The sequence below is a fragment of the Euprymna scolopes genome, chromosome 30 (assembly GCF_053919585.1).
Source record: "Euprymna scolopes isolate OS-2025 chromosome 30, ASM5391958v1, whole genome shotgun sequence".
In the NCBI taxonomy this organism is placed as follows: Eukaryota; Metazoa; Mollusca; class Cephalopoda; order Sepiida; family Sepiolidae; genus Euprymna; species Euprymna scolopes.
The window spans coordinates 4913713-4928391 of record NC_136511.1 but is presented as its reverse complement, the minus strand read 5'-3'; the positions used below and the strand labels follow the sequence as shown (position 1 = coordinate 4928391).

The 14679-nt window shown below is 35.3% G+C and overlaps 1 protein-coding gene, 1 long non-coding RNA gene and 1 pseudogene across 2 annotated transcripts in view; 1 reads left to right on the top strand and 2 right to left on the bottom strand.

The window, feature by feature from the left end:
* The window catches only part of LOC145254638 (large neutral amino acids transporter small subunit 2-like), a 314875-nt gene that overhangs the window by 169783 nt on the left and 130413 nt on the right, over positions 1 to 14679 (top strand). The gene's annotated exons all lie outside the window — the stretch shown is intronic.
* The window catches only part of LOC145254640 (uncharacterized), a 215573-nt gene that overhangs the window by 104853 nt on the left and 96041 nt on the right, over positions 1 to 14679 (bottom strand). The gene's annotated exons all lie outside the window — the stretch shown is intronic.
* On the bottom strand, positions 6067 to 6183 carry LOC145254941 (5S ribosomal RNA; annotated as a pseudogene).

Genomic DNA, 14679 nt, shown 5'->3' with positions numbered 1-14679 from the left:
ACTTTAATTTAGATGTTAATATAGTTCTGAAGGTTGCTAAACTTACAAAACGTTGTTCCGAAGCATCGCTCGCTGGCCAGGTTTCGCTTACATACGTCATTAAACTGCATACATGTGCTTGATAAGCTCTTCCTTTGGTTGACAGTGGTAATGCTCTGCTGGTTAGTGTAATCCTGAAAGGAAAACTAACCGAACTCCTTTTCACTAATACCATTCACACCAACAGATCTCAGCTTTGATGTTTTCTGTCAGCTGTCTTTCCCAATTCGTCTTTCTTAAAGCTGCTGTTTTCCTGATATGCATATTAATGTCTCTTATAAATCAAGTACAACCACAACTTTTTTACCTCTATTTCTTTCTATGATACCCGCACTTGACATGCCGCTTTTGTGAGTAGTTTCTTCTACGAAAGTAATAGCAAAAATTCCCTGGAATAGACCAAACAGTGTACAACAGTTGAACTGTTGTCAATGTAAATTACAATACTTAATCTATATAAATAAAACAGATGTATGTGTGCGTTTGTATGTCCGTGTATAAATATTTAACTGATATACTCTTAAACTAATGGTCACATAACACTGAAATTAACAGGAAACAGTAATCATACATTAATAAAATAATCATAACTAATAAAATCTTTGTTTGGATGGATGAATAATGCATACAAAAATATTGCAAGTTGAAATGCAAAATTTTTTATTTTAACTTTCCGACATATTTTTACTTCTTTCTGCATATGCTGAAATTCAATTCCTTTTATCAAGTCGTTTAATACAAAACCTTTATTACCTATCTCTTAATAACTACACTGATAGATTTGAATTGAGTCGGTAAATGTTTTGGTTTTGATTCCAGCTGATGGCACTCAAACCATTTTTTTTTTTTTTTTAACTTTTGAAATCACTACTACATATTAGGTACAATATAATATTCAATAGAGAATTGGCTCTATGAATATGAAATTTGCATGAATTAAAATATATTTAAGTGTATGTTACGATCAGGTAAGGCCAGACGACCTCTGCTAGTCTCAAATAAAGTGCCAGGTATTAAAAAAATATTTATTGATTTTTATGGGAGGATCATATTATGGATTAAACTGAAGAGATACAGATTATTTCTGACTTGGTCAATGTCCGTTCACTATGATTTTTTTTTTTTTTTTTTTTTTTTTTTTTTGATAAACCGATGTTTTGTAGTGGGTTATTCCCCCCGTGTTATTTTTACCTCTCCTCCACGAAGTGATACGCAAGGTCAGGTGTGAGTATGATGAAAGTGTTTCTGTGGAACTAGGTGGTTTGAAACTTATCACATATGGGTTTTGAGTCTTAAGATTTAGTTATTTGTACATCCAAACATTTAAGCTCTATTATTTAAAATATTACACCTATCCACAATGCAGAAATAATTCAATATCGACATACTAATAACTGATTGTTTCTACGTTATGAAACAGGTGTTGTAAAATATGGAACTTTTGATACGTTGAAAGAAATAAATGGTAACATTTTGAAATTTGGAATATAGTTGTTTTATCATCTAATATATATCTATATATCTATAAAAGTAAAATTGTCTGTCTGTGTGTGTGTATTTCCCTATCAAATTACTCTGTCAATTTTCAGTCTACAGACTCAGGATTTGACATAAGGGGTATTAAGATTTGGGAAAATTTTTTTAATTGGTTTTCGGCCAGAAATTTTGCTGTCAAGGGGTCAAAGTTCAATGATTTGACTTTGAAAGCTCTACTAAACTCCTGTCAATTTCAGGTCTAAACACGTGAAATTTAGTTGTAGATTACTTGGACATGGATCAAACTTAATTTGATTTGAGCCCAAAATATTAATTGTAAAGGGGTTAAAATTGGGGTCAAAGTTTAAAAAAATTGACCTCTCAGCCAATTTTTGGTCTAAACCTTTGAAATTTTACATAAAGTGTATTCAGACATATGGCAAGCTTTTTAATTGGTTTTTGGCCAAAAATTTGGCTACCAAGGGACTAAAGTTCAAAGGATTTGACCTTTGTGATTTCTAGCAAACTATTCAGCCTCTTTTTTGGCTCTAAACATTTTGAAATTTTACATAAAGGATATTCAGACATGCAGCAAGCTTTTTAATCAGCTTTTGGGCGAACCTTTGGCTGCCCAAAGGTCAAAGTTGAAAGCGTTGGCATTTGAAGACTCTACAAAACTCCTCTGCCAATGTTAGGTCTAAACACTTGAAATTTTAGATGTAGGTTACCTGGACATGAGTCAAACTTAAAATATATATATATATATATATATATATATATATACACACATACATATGCACATAGTTATGAACAGTACATAGAGCTTGAGCAAAGCTGAGCTGAACTGTTGATATATATATATATATATATATATATATACACACATACATATGCACATAGTTATGAACAGTACATAGAGCTTGAGCAAAGCTGAGCTGAACTGTTGATATATATATATATATATATATATATATGTGTATTGGAATTTGCAAAATAGCTGTTTTATCATTATAGCCATACTCTTAAGTTTGGGATTTTTTGTGTATTGATATTCATATTAAAACATCACAAGTGCATTTGAGAAGTTTTAATAACACACAATCCGAAAGGCCCAACCTATAAAATCAGCAATAGGTTCTTTGATATGACAGGGGTGCGTTCTAAATGAATGTCCCTGTTTAAAGCACAATTGCACCAGGATACTTTATTTTTACATTTTTAACTTAAATTCAATCTATCACCGCACAAGCAATAAGACCAGCTGTATAAAATCAACAGTAGATTCTTTGAAAATGAATGTTTCTGTTAAGAGAACAATTGAAGCATGGTTCCGGACTTTTGTATTTTAAACTTTAATTCAAACCATTATATATAAAAAATAATTTTATAAAATCAACAATAGGTTCTCTACAGTGCAATGTAGACTCCGATGTATTGTGGACTAAGTCATTACAGGGAGGCATAAGATGCTTTCTTTCCGTGCACTGCGATGGATCCCCAACAATTTTTGATGACAATAAAAATATGGGAGTGTGAAACATTTGTTGATCATCATTCAATCCTGGGCAACATTGAGTCTCCCTGCTAGTATGTAAATAAAAGCGATAGCATATCTCTGAATAATAGTAAAATTCCCAAGTTATTTGAGTAACCCCCAGCCCTCTTGTCTCTTCTCGTTCTCTTCCTACTGGCTGCCCATCTCGTATCTCTCAAAGGCACGTTCCCTTTTTCAGAATTCTCTCTTATGCTGTCGTTGACGCATTTCAAAACGCATGTGTGTCCGCGCGAGCAGATAAGATACTCTTCTTACTACTTTGACGATGTTCCTGCATTTTGTCTTGGTTTTGGTTTATGCTTTCTACTGTGTATGCGGCATTTTACAAATTTCCCAAGCAGAACAATTTTGCAGCACTTCTGTGTCCTGCTGTGAAGATTAAAATCAAGATATAATGCTACTAAATGTGAGATTGCTCCAATTCCATGTACTGAGTCCTTTACCTTTTATAAGCTCTAGGTAGAATTCATTACCTTTTATAAGCTCTAGGTAGAATTCATTACCTTTTATAAGCTCTAGGTAGAATTCATTACCTTTTATAAGCTCTAGGTAGAATTCATTACCTTTTATAAGCTCTAGGTAGAATTCATTACCCTTATAAGCTGCTTCTCTGCTGACTATAACATGATCGTTTTCAAATCCAATATCAATAAGTTCTAAATAATCTATGCTACTCCCTCCCCAAACACTTCTAACTACAATCAATACCAACATCTCTATCTGTACCTAAATCTGAAGGCAGATTCCATGAACAAAGCTTCTTTCCTAGAACTGCCCATCTGTGGAACTCTGTTTTGCTGGCATGCTTTCAAGCTGACTACAACATTTATTAAACAAGTTTTTGATGTCTTGCTCCCTTAAATAATTATATTCTACCCAACTTCCACCACAAATGATCAATAAGCTGCTGTCTCCGTGACCACCGTACACTCATTAACCCTTAGCATCTGGTGGCCTTCAAGTCTTGATGAGCAGTAACTCCCTTGTAAAAAATACAAAGTTCCTGTTGAGCCGTCCTCTTAAAATAATCAAGCACTACCAAAGTTCCACCATTACTGATCATGTTGTCTCACCTTCTACCTTACACTTGTTAAGCCTTATAGTAGCAGAGTGCATATAGGCGCGTGTAAAAAAAAAAAAAAAAAAAAAAAAAAAGCAGCAGCCGAAAAATAGTTGGCTAACAAAAATATTAGCAGCAGCTACCATTAAAGCATGTATGCAAATTAGCAAGTGTGTGCAAGCTTGCATCACAAGAAAAGGAGATAAAAATACATCACATGGTCGAGCAGGAGAAGCAAAGTGCACTCTGGGGAAGATGGACGTGTGAAGTGGAGGGCGAGAAAGGTTGGCTAATGACCAGCACGAGGTGGCAAGGAGAAAGACATTTAAAAAGCATGTGTGTGCAAAAAGACTTTTGCAGAATAATGAAATGCATTGCTTTGGAAAAATTATGAATAAACTAGCCTGGGCATCCAGTGTTGTCCGGGTGTTTGGAGGTGTGTTGAGCAAAAAAAAAAAAAAAAAAAGTGGTAATAGGCAGGCAGGCTTGAACCCGTGGCGCAAAGGCGGAAAAGAAAGTGAAAGAAAATCTGACATCTTACCACTACTCCATGACGTGACCGGAAGTTCAGAACATTAAAATTAGGCAAAGTCAATCCAACCGATACAATGACTTGCAAAAATGGCTTGCAAAAAGCGACTCCTCTTTGTAGAAACCTGCCCAGTTGAGGGTGAAGGGATTAATGTTTTTCACCAGTTTTTCGATATTTGTTGCCCAAGACATCTGGCTTCAAAATGATACCAATCTTGTGAAAATCCGTCAAATAATCTGTGATAAGTATGGAGTTGTGGATTGGTGCATTAGCGCAAATCTTCCGCATCTTTAGTTCTTTACAAATAATTGTGTACAGTTCCCACACTGACATCAAACCGTGTACTTATTGTCTCTATCGACGTACGACGGTTCTTATCCATGAAATTCTTTATTTGGCCAATCTACTCTGGTTTTCTAACTTCCTTACTCCTCCCACCCCTCTCATCATCCCTCTGACTCTGTCTTCCTTGAATCCCTTATGCCACTCAAAAACTGATGCTCAGTTCATGCAAGATGGTCCAAAAACAGTCTGAAGCATTCCGTACATTTCTGTGGCATTTTTCCCAAGTTTAAACAGAATTTTATTACATATCATTCTTCTAAAGGGTCCTCACATCCAGATTGCAATTTTGAAATTCACCAGCTGTGACAATCAGGCTTTAGTAGGGTGTATTCAAATTCCTGCTGTAGCTGTTCATTTGAACTTGAAATCATAAAAATTGGTCAGTCATCTTATAGCAATAAGAAACTGAATTTTTAAGAGTCTACGCCAATTTTTAATGCCTGTACGAATAAAGTCTGGAAACTTATTGAAGGCACCTCGTATATTTGAAATTCCACAAAAATTGGAGGTATCAAAAATTTTCACAAAGAACTACCAATCTTTTTTGCATAAAACTAAATAAAATAAAATTTGCATTACTCAATTTTATGTCTTGCAGCTGTGTTTCGAAATTTATAATGATCGATCAATTAAGTTAAGAGTGAATCCAGTGCGTATAAATGTACTAGCAAGGAGACCTGACGTTGTTCAGGATTGGATGATGATGAGTAAATGTTTCACCCTCCCATACTTTCTTTTGTCATTGAAATGGGTCAAAATCACCCATTTTTCAATCAAATCGATTGGCTAGTCTAGTTAGGAACCCTCCACTCTGAATGTGCCAGGAGGAAGCTTCACATGCCTCCTCGCAATGACTTAGTTTACAATACATTGTAGTCTACATTACACTGTAGAGAATCTACTGTTGATTTTATAAAATTATCTGTAAATAATCCATCCATAGCCCTTGAGCCCCTGGAGGGCCATAGGCCATCTACAACTTTTTGTAGATGTTTTTGTAGCGAGGAGTTCTTTTTACAGGATGAGGGTGCCGGTCCCACGCCCAACCTTCCCAGAAGGTACATACAGTGCCTAGCCTTCCCAAATGGTCACCCATCTGGTACTGGCCCGGCTCAACGTTGCTTAACTTTGGTGATCTGGCGAGAACCGGTGTGTCAACGTGATTGCACCGTACATCTGTAAATAATGGCTTGCATTAAAGTTTAAAATGCAAAAGTCAAGTATCATGGTTTAACTGTGCTTTAAACAGAAATATTAATTTCAAACGCACCATCTGTCTTATCTAAAAATCAACTGTTTATTTAATGAAATTATTTTTACATAATCACTTGAAGCTTAATGTGCGAAAGTCAAGTATTATGGTTTAATTGTGCTCTAAAAAGAAACATTGACTTTGAACGCGCCCCTGTCTTATAAAAGACTCCACAGTTGATTTTATAGGTTGGGCCTTTCTGCAGGTGCGGTGATAAAACTTGTCAAATGCAATTGTGATGTTAGGCTGTATAACAGTGTTAACTTTGATCAAAATCGAACTTCCTACGTTAATAGAAATTTTTTTATTATTGATTTTTGATCCTTATCAGAAGTATTCTGATATATATCCCATGTAAGAAAACTTCCAGACACATCAAGTATCTTTGAAATTTCCCAGTCATAGGGAACAACCTCTCTCTCTCTCTCACACACACACACAAGTTCCTTTTATATAAAACTAGAAAGATAGATAGCTAGCTAGATAGATATAGATAGATAAATATACCTTATATTATCTATTATATAAAAGGTAGTTGTCTGTGTGTGTTTGTATGTCCAGTTAAAAATCCCAAACTGCAAAACAAAAGCCCACATTCCATGGATGAATAATATCTAAAGTTAAAAAAAAAAAGTCATTCTTTGGGGGGATCAACTTGGTTTTTCAGTCATTTTATTCAGCCATTTTATTTACTAAAGGGAAATAACTGATATTTTATTAAGGAATTAATTCCCTTATGCCGACTCATTACTTAAGAAATCTGAATAAAGAAGAATTGTCTGTAAGTATGTGTATGCATGTCCAGCTAGAGAGGAATAGGTTGGGCGGATGGGAAAGAAGGGTTAGGTAGAGGAAGGGGAAACCCCGGACAGGGGGTAAGAGACAAAGAGACAGAGATAAAAGTTTTAATAAAAATTGGTTACATTTTGTACTCCGGAGTTGACCTATATTATTTATATATATTTTCGTGCCTTTAACATTTCCTGTCTGGGTCATTTTGACTTTTGTTTCCCTTTATTTTATTTTATTTTATATTTAACTTTATCATTTTTTTTTCTCCTTTCTCTTCCCAGATCTTTTTTATTTATAGTTATGTCTCGGAAGTAGAGTGAAAAGCACATCTTATTTTTCTTTTATTAATATTTTTTTCCTTGTACACATTTTTGTGAATTATTCCATGGATTTCTGCCTTTGGATTATTATGGACCATCTTCTTCCAATTACGAGATTTCCTTGGATTTTACTTGTACAAATGGAAATTCTTTCAACTTTCTTGAAGTTATACATTTGGATTTTACCGTCACTGGATTTTTTATCTTCCACCAGACTGTCCATTCATGTGTAATCACCTTTTTCTTTACCATATTCCCTCTGCTTAACTTATTTTGTTTTCAAGTAAGATCTTTGACTTACTTGTTGTTTCATCAAATACTTCTGCATGCAAAATCCGATCCCCCATTTTGCTAATTCCTACCCTCTGATGAGAAGGAGAGTATTTCTTCGAAACTCCGCGGATTAAGGACTATCCATTTATCTAGTGTTTCCTTTTCAGATTAAATGTTTTTAACTCATTTCAAAGTGTTTTTTAACGTTTTATTAATTGTTTGCTCATATGTATATATATAATATATATATATATATATATATATATATATAAGATAAAACAACAATTACCATGATGAGGAAAACTGTTACAACAATGTAAATACCTACGTCCTTGTGTACCTAGCTACGGCACTAATGACATGTGTAATCTGATGTCTTAGCTCTCTGGAAATTCCATCAACTGATGTTTGTTTTTATTTTAAAACAAAACAAAAAAAAATTTTTTTTCTCTCCGACGCTTGTACAGTGTACGGCTTATATTTTAAGAAACTTTTGTGTAATATGATGATAAGTCGCTATTAACACACCTACGTACAGTGAGGGACGCTTTTCTTGCCTCTATTTGGTGTAGGGGGAAGAGATTGTTACCCCCTGCCCCATGTCTCTCTCTCTCTCTTCTGCTAAAGACCTGTCTCTTATCTCTCAGAAACAAGTTCCCTTTTCAGAACACTGTGTCCCCCCCCCCGTTAGCAGATTAGGTGCTCTTCCTATGGCTTCTGTTCTGACTGTGTTTCTGTGTTTGATCTTGTTTATTTATTTCTTGTTGTTTTTCCACCGTGTACACAGCATTTTATAAATGCCTGCATATTTACATATGAAAATAAAAATGCTTATCCTTTGTTTAGTGCCACGTAACTTGATGACACCTAAGTTGTAAAATAAATACAAAGATCATGGATATATTTCAATCTTATTATTATTATTAGCAGCATCTGTAGAAATCTGATCTTGAGCACGTGGTGCAATGGGGGGGGAAAAAGGTGGCTGGTTAATTTTAATGCATCGAAAACCAAGTTTCTCTCCTTTCATCATAATCACTCTGACCCCCATCAGGCCCCAATTGAAATGAATGGCTCTTGTCTTGGAAGCTCCATGTCTTGACAAGCTTCTGGGACTGACCTTCACTCCTGATCTGAAATGGAACCCATGCATCAAATCTGTTGCCAATATCGCTGGAAAATGGTTGGATCACACTACCGTTTCAGTATCTCATTGCCGATGCAATCCTCTGTAAAGTACGCCCTAAAATAGAGTACTGTTGCCACATCTGGACAGGAACAGCTTGGCATACCCTATCCAGCCTTAATAAAGTTAAAACTGGCTTTGAAACCTAGTAAGTGATGCCCTTTTCTCTTCCCTGCAACCTCTTTCCCACAGAAGAGACATTGTGAGCCTGTCTCTGGTCTATCATTATTTTCATGGCAAGTGCTTGACTAAACTTCTATCTGTGGTCCACCCTTGCCAAACTTTCACAGAAAACACTTGACTAACTACAGCCACTGTATAAAATTTGTCCTACTTTTTATCTGTGCCTAAATCTAAATGGAAATTCCATCAACAAAACTTTTCCAGAACTACCCGACTGTAGAACAGTATTCCGCTGGCCTGCTTCTCGGTTGAATACAACATGGTAGTTTTCAAATCCAGTATAAACAAATTCTTGTTGAGCTGCCCCTATAAATAATCTACATTCATTAACCCTTATCCTCGAGTGGCCTTTGGGCCTTGATAAGTGATGACTCCAGATTGAAAAAAAAAAAAAAAAAAGAAAAAAGTGCTATGGAATGAGAAATATATTTAACCGACAAATGTTTTGATAAATCTGATACTTAATAAAAACAGATTAACATATAAAACTAGCCTGGGTGCCTGGCGTTGCCTGGGTGTTTAGAGGTGTGTTGAGCAAAAAAATAAAAAAAATAGGAGTAGTAGCTTGAACTCATAACGCACCAGAGGAAAAAGAGGTGAAAAAAAAATGTCTTGCCGATGTGCCTACCGTGGTTGTGACATCACGGATGGTTGAAATAACGCCTTTTATGCGACGTCGAGAATGTGAGAGTTGAATGACTTGCAAAAAATGTCAGCCAAAAAAAGCGACCCTTCCTTGTAGAAAAGTGCCTAGTTGAGGGTGAAGGAATTAATGTTTTTGCCAATTTTTTGATATTTGTCATCCGAAGGGTCGAGCTTCAAAATGATACTGATCTTGTGAAAATCCGCCGTCTCTGTCAAAAGTTTTTGCGAAACATACTTACAGACATTCATACATACACACATTTTCGCTTATATATATATATATATATATATATATAAAAGATTATATAAACATTGTAAGGAGTCTACATGAATCGATCAACGTATATATGTAGTGATTGAATCGCAGCGATTCCTACGAACACTAAAATGCAAATGGCTATGATTGCTTACACTCTTTCCTTCTCTGCTTCATTGGAATTTGCTGTCCTCTCATTCCCAAAGCAAAAAAATCTTGACATGTGAACTCAAAGGTATTTTCAGCTAATAAATCTTTCCAAATCTCAAAAAGTAACACCTATAAGTGAATGTAGTAAGCTAGTGCAAACTTAAAAATTCCTATAAGACCTGGTCAAGAGAATCAGTTTGGGAGAGACTCTACCAGGCTGACTAAATGAAAAGAAACCCAAGGCCTACAACTCCCCCCCCCTGCGGATGGCAAGACGAAAGAACTCGATGACTCGGGTGACCCGGGTTTAAACTTTAGCAGCTCACGTACATTAAAATAGACAGTAACAAGAAGCAAGGTAGATTCACACACATACATAATGCCACGGTGTCCAGTACACTATGAGCATATTAACTATTCAAGAAACTTCTTTACTCAAACATGTTGTACTGTGAACGGGTAATTAAAGTAACTTTTATATTCCTACTAGCGGGAGGTACCCGGCGATGCCTGGGTGTCTTGAGGTAAATCAAAACTCCAGGGGGGGGGGGTTAAATAATAATAAAAAAGTTTTGGTAGGTGAGTATGAGAATCGAACCCGTACCCTGAGTTGGAAATTAACGTGTGAAAAAAAAAAGTGCTACGTTAACCATTGAGCCACGGCGACAGACAACGTTAAACAGGTTTGAAATTATTTATTTAACTATAAAAACAGGCGTGCGCAATAAAAGTTAACTCTGCTGCTTCCATTTGACCTAATTAAGAAGGTCAAATAGAGTCACGCTGGACGTTTTTCCCGGCGCAATGCCGAGAACGTCCGTTTGAGTTTAGTTTCAGTTTATTTATACTAAAAAGCCCAATCAACACGCGAGAAGCCAAAATAGCAATAATTTTGTAAAAGTCGACGTAAATAAATCTATAAGCTACATGCGTTCCCAAATCCTACATATTATTATCTAGGACCTATATACACAGTTTTAAACTATAGTAACGACCTCGGGAGCGTGTGCGAGAAAAGCCTTTTGAAGACATACACGAAATGGTCACACACATTTTGCCTTTTATATATATATAGAAGATAGATAGATTTCATATATAAAAATGTTTTCTTATAAACTTTCGTATTTCTTTAGTTTTCATTCATAAAAATGTTTGTTTTAGGTAGCACTTGCTATCAGGTGACCCCCTTCTATTATTTCAATATTTTATTTTCATTTTATTATGCACGCATGTTTCATATAAATCCTCTCAATTTTTTTCTTCACTGAAGCAATAATTTTTTTTTTTTTATCCAGATTCCTATTAAATGTTGGTGTGGTTCTTGGCTATACATTAAGACACTTCAAGATAACACCTACCAAAGACACATATATATAGAGAGAGAGCGAGAGAGAGAGAAAGAGAGATATCATTTAGTTTTACCTAGCATTTCGACCTTTAATAACACAGATTGACAGATTGAATTTAATTATTCCTTTGTTCACGCATTTATTACTTATTGCCCGGGTGTTTAGAGGTGTAAAAAAAAAAACAAAACAAAAAAGTGTTAGTAGACAGACAGAAAAGAAAGTGAAAGAAAATGTGACGTCTTACTGCTACGCCATGACGCGACCGGAAGTGTAAAGCACTCAAATTTAACGTCTTCAATCAAAAAGATGACTTGCAGAAATGGCGTTGCTTTTTAAACCTTCAATGAAGGTTGTTTTTGATGTGTGTGTGTGTGTGGGGGGGGGGTGAGGGAACCAGCCCCCCCCCCATAAGAAGGGGGCACTCTGGCAGTATCCAAATAAATAGTAATTGTTTCAGTATGAAGGTTTTTCCCTACATTGACGTTTTTACAAGCAATTACAGAACAGATACTACCCGCCCGGAAAGCCAGGCATCAGGCGTTTTTTATTTGATTAGTTTCGCTTTGTCTTTTTCGTATACATAAACAGCCGACATGATGAGATGACGGTAACTTTTTAAAACTCAATCAAAAAAAATGAGAGACGATGTCCATTTGCAAATCTGAGATATTACAATCTGGGAAGTATGCGAACACTTCTCCTGAAATCTAACCGGTGATGCGAGAACCCTTAGTCAAAAAATCAATTGTGGACATTTACCGAATAAATACCCCCAATCGCGCAAAAAATCTAATGTTCTACTAGTAATGTTGTTTAATTTTCGATTTTTGAGCAATTATCGAGGCCCGATATTACGGCATGAAAGCCGCCATTTTTTAATTCTTGTTCAAATTCGACACTACTTTTGTTTTAAAGTAAATAAACACTTTAAAATAAGCTGCAACACAAACTTATCCAGGTAGGTAGAAGATTAACTTATCTTGCCTTTAACATTTATTTTCGTACATTTATTTTATGCATTTTATTTTTTTTTTTTGATTTTGTAGGCTATTGTAAAAAGAGAATGCCCTAAAACTTTGGCAGTTAAAATGTGGGTACTTATTAGGATAGTTGACAAATTGATTTTTAAAATATGTAGTTTTAACCAAAAAGAACAGTACTTACTTGTCATGTCGAAAATTGTAATATATCTCAAAATTACGAAAATTCATTGAGTAGAACAACTTATTGTGTTTTTATTAAAAAAAAAAAAAAATTATCGCTATGAAATATGATCTGAAACAGTACGTCAGTCATCAAAGTGGCGTAAAGGGAGATAAGTGTGTCGCCTGCATTCGCAATTTTGAAGGTGATCAGATCTAGGGAAATGCCATTCCTCCGATTTTCCATAAAAATTACTTTTAACTGTAAATAATTTTTTACTCGACGAATTTTCGTAATTTGTGAATATGTTACTATTTTCGACATGACAATAAAGTAAGTACCGTTACGTATCGCTTTAAAATCACATGTAAAAAAAAGAAAAACGATCCGTTGACTCTGTCTTAACAAACACCAACACTTGTAAGTTTAGTTATTGTAAAAAAAAAAAAAAAAAAAAAAAAATGTAAAGAAAGAAAAAAAGTTGTCCCTTAAAAAAAGAAAATGAAAGCGTTCAATTTGGTTACAGACTAAACCTAAAACGAGGACACATATTTCATGTGAAAACAATATTGTGTGTGGCTTACGAAATAGTCGACCCGTACCCACCCTCTTTTCCTTCTCTACTTGTGAAGGAATTCCTTATTTTTGTTTTTCTTTTATCTACACAACAAATGGATGAGGGGGAGGGGTCATACGTGCCATATTTTCCATCTTTTTTTTTTTTTTTTTTTTCCCTCCTCGTAGTGAACTAAACAAAGTTCTTGCTGTCGGGGTGAAGGCCGTACAACAAGGTATCCTTGAACCCCCTTTTATGGAGTTGCGAGAATCTCTTGCCAGATGGTGTAGTAGTGATAGTTCGACACTAAACAGAGTGGCTGGGAGTGTCAGACTGAGTTGGGCCCTGTTGTTGTTGGTGGTGGTGGTGGTGAGCTTTTTTTTTATTATTTTCTTGAGGAAGAATCATCTTTGTAACTCTCGACTTGCCTACTCTTTCTCCATTCTATTTTAGTCTCGTCGAAGTAGTTTTGCTCCAACCTCCATCTATTGCCCCCACCCATCGTCACCACGTGGTGGGTCCCAACTCCCACACGCACGCACACACCTCAAACAAACAAAAACATCAAACGTGTCAAACGCTCTTTTTATTTTAAAAATTATTTTATGCAATTCCTGGATTTCTATCGATTAGGACATTTTCTAATCTATAGCCGCTTATTATTTTCAAATGAAATGGCTTTTCTGTGTAATTCTCAATGTAGGTGACACACGTGATAAAGTTATTATTCGCCGCTTATGACGTCATCGATTTTTAATATATATATTAATGTATTTATTTGCTTCCTCACTAAAACAAATTAGGCACAAGGCAGTTTTTAATGTGGGGTAAAAACCAGCTCCCCTTAAAGTAGGCAAAAAGGGGGCACTCTGGTTACCAAAACTAATAATTGTCCCAGTATAGAGGGTTTCCCCTCCATTGACTGGTACAAATTATCTTAAGTGCAGCATCTGCAGAACAGATACTACACTTTGATCCTGGCCCGAAGGGCAAGCAAACTGTTAAAAGTACCTTCGGATCCTTCCCTTCACTCTCAATTTATTTTTTTACGTAGGGTTCACCATTTATCAAGGCCCGGAGGCCACTCGAGGATGAGGATTATTGAGTGTACAGTAGTCAATGGGATAATTTCGTATTAATCGTTAGTAGTGGAAAATTGATAAATTGAATTATTTAAGGGGACATTTCATCAAGAATTTGTTTACGTTGGACTTGAAAACAACCACATTGTAGTCAGCTGGAAAACAAACAGAATTTCTTATAGGGCTTTAAAACTTATTTTTATAATTTTACTTGTTTTTGTATATTAACTATGTAACTTTTAAAGACAATAAACTATATATACATAATAATAATATAAAAAAAATTCTGCTCTATAACACAGACGCATACATATGCATATATTTTATTTCATAATTTCGTAAGTAGGTTTGACTCCAGTGTGAATGTGGTATTAAGGTAAATGTTGCCAGTCAAGAGTAATATCCAAAGTTTTTTAGTAATCAAAGTAAAAAGTCCCTGTACTCTTCCCTTCTCCACCAATTTCTTATAGGGCTTCATTTTTTTT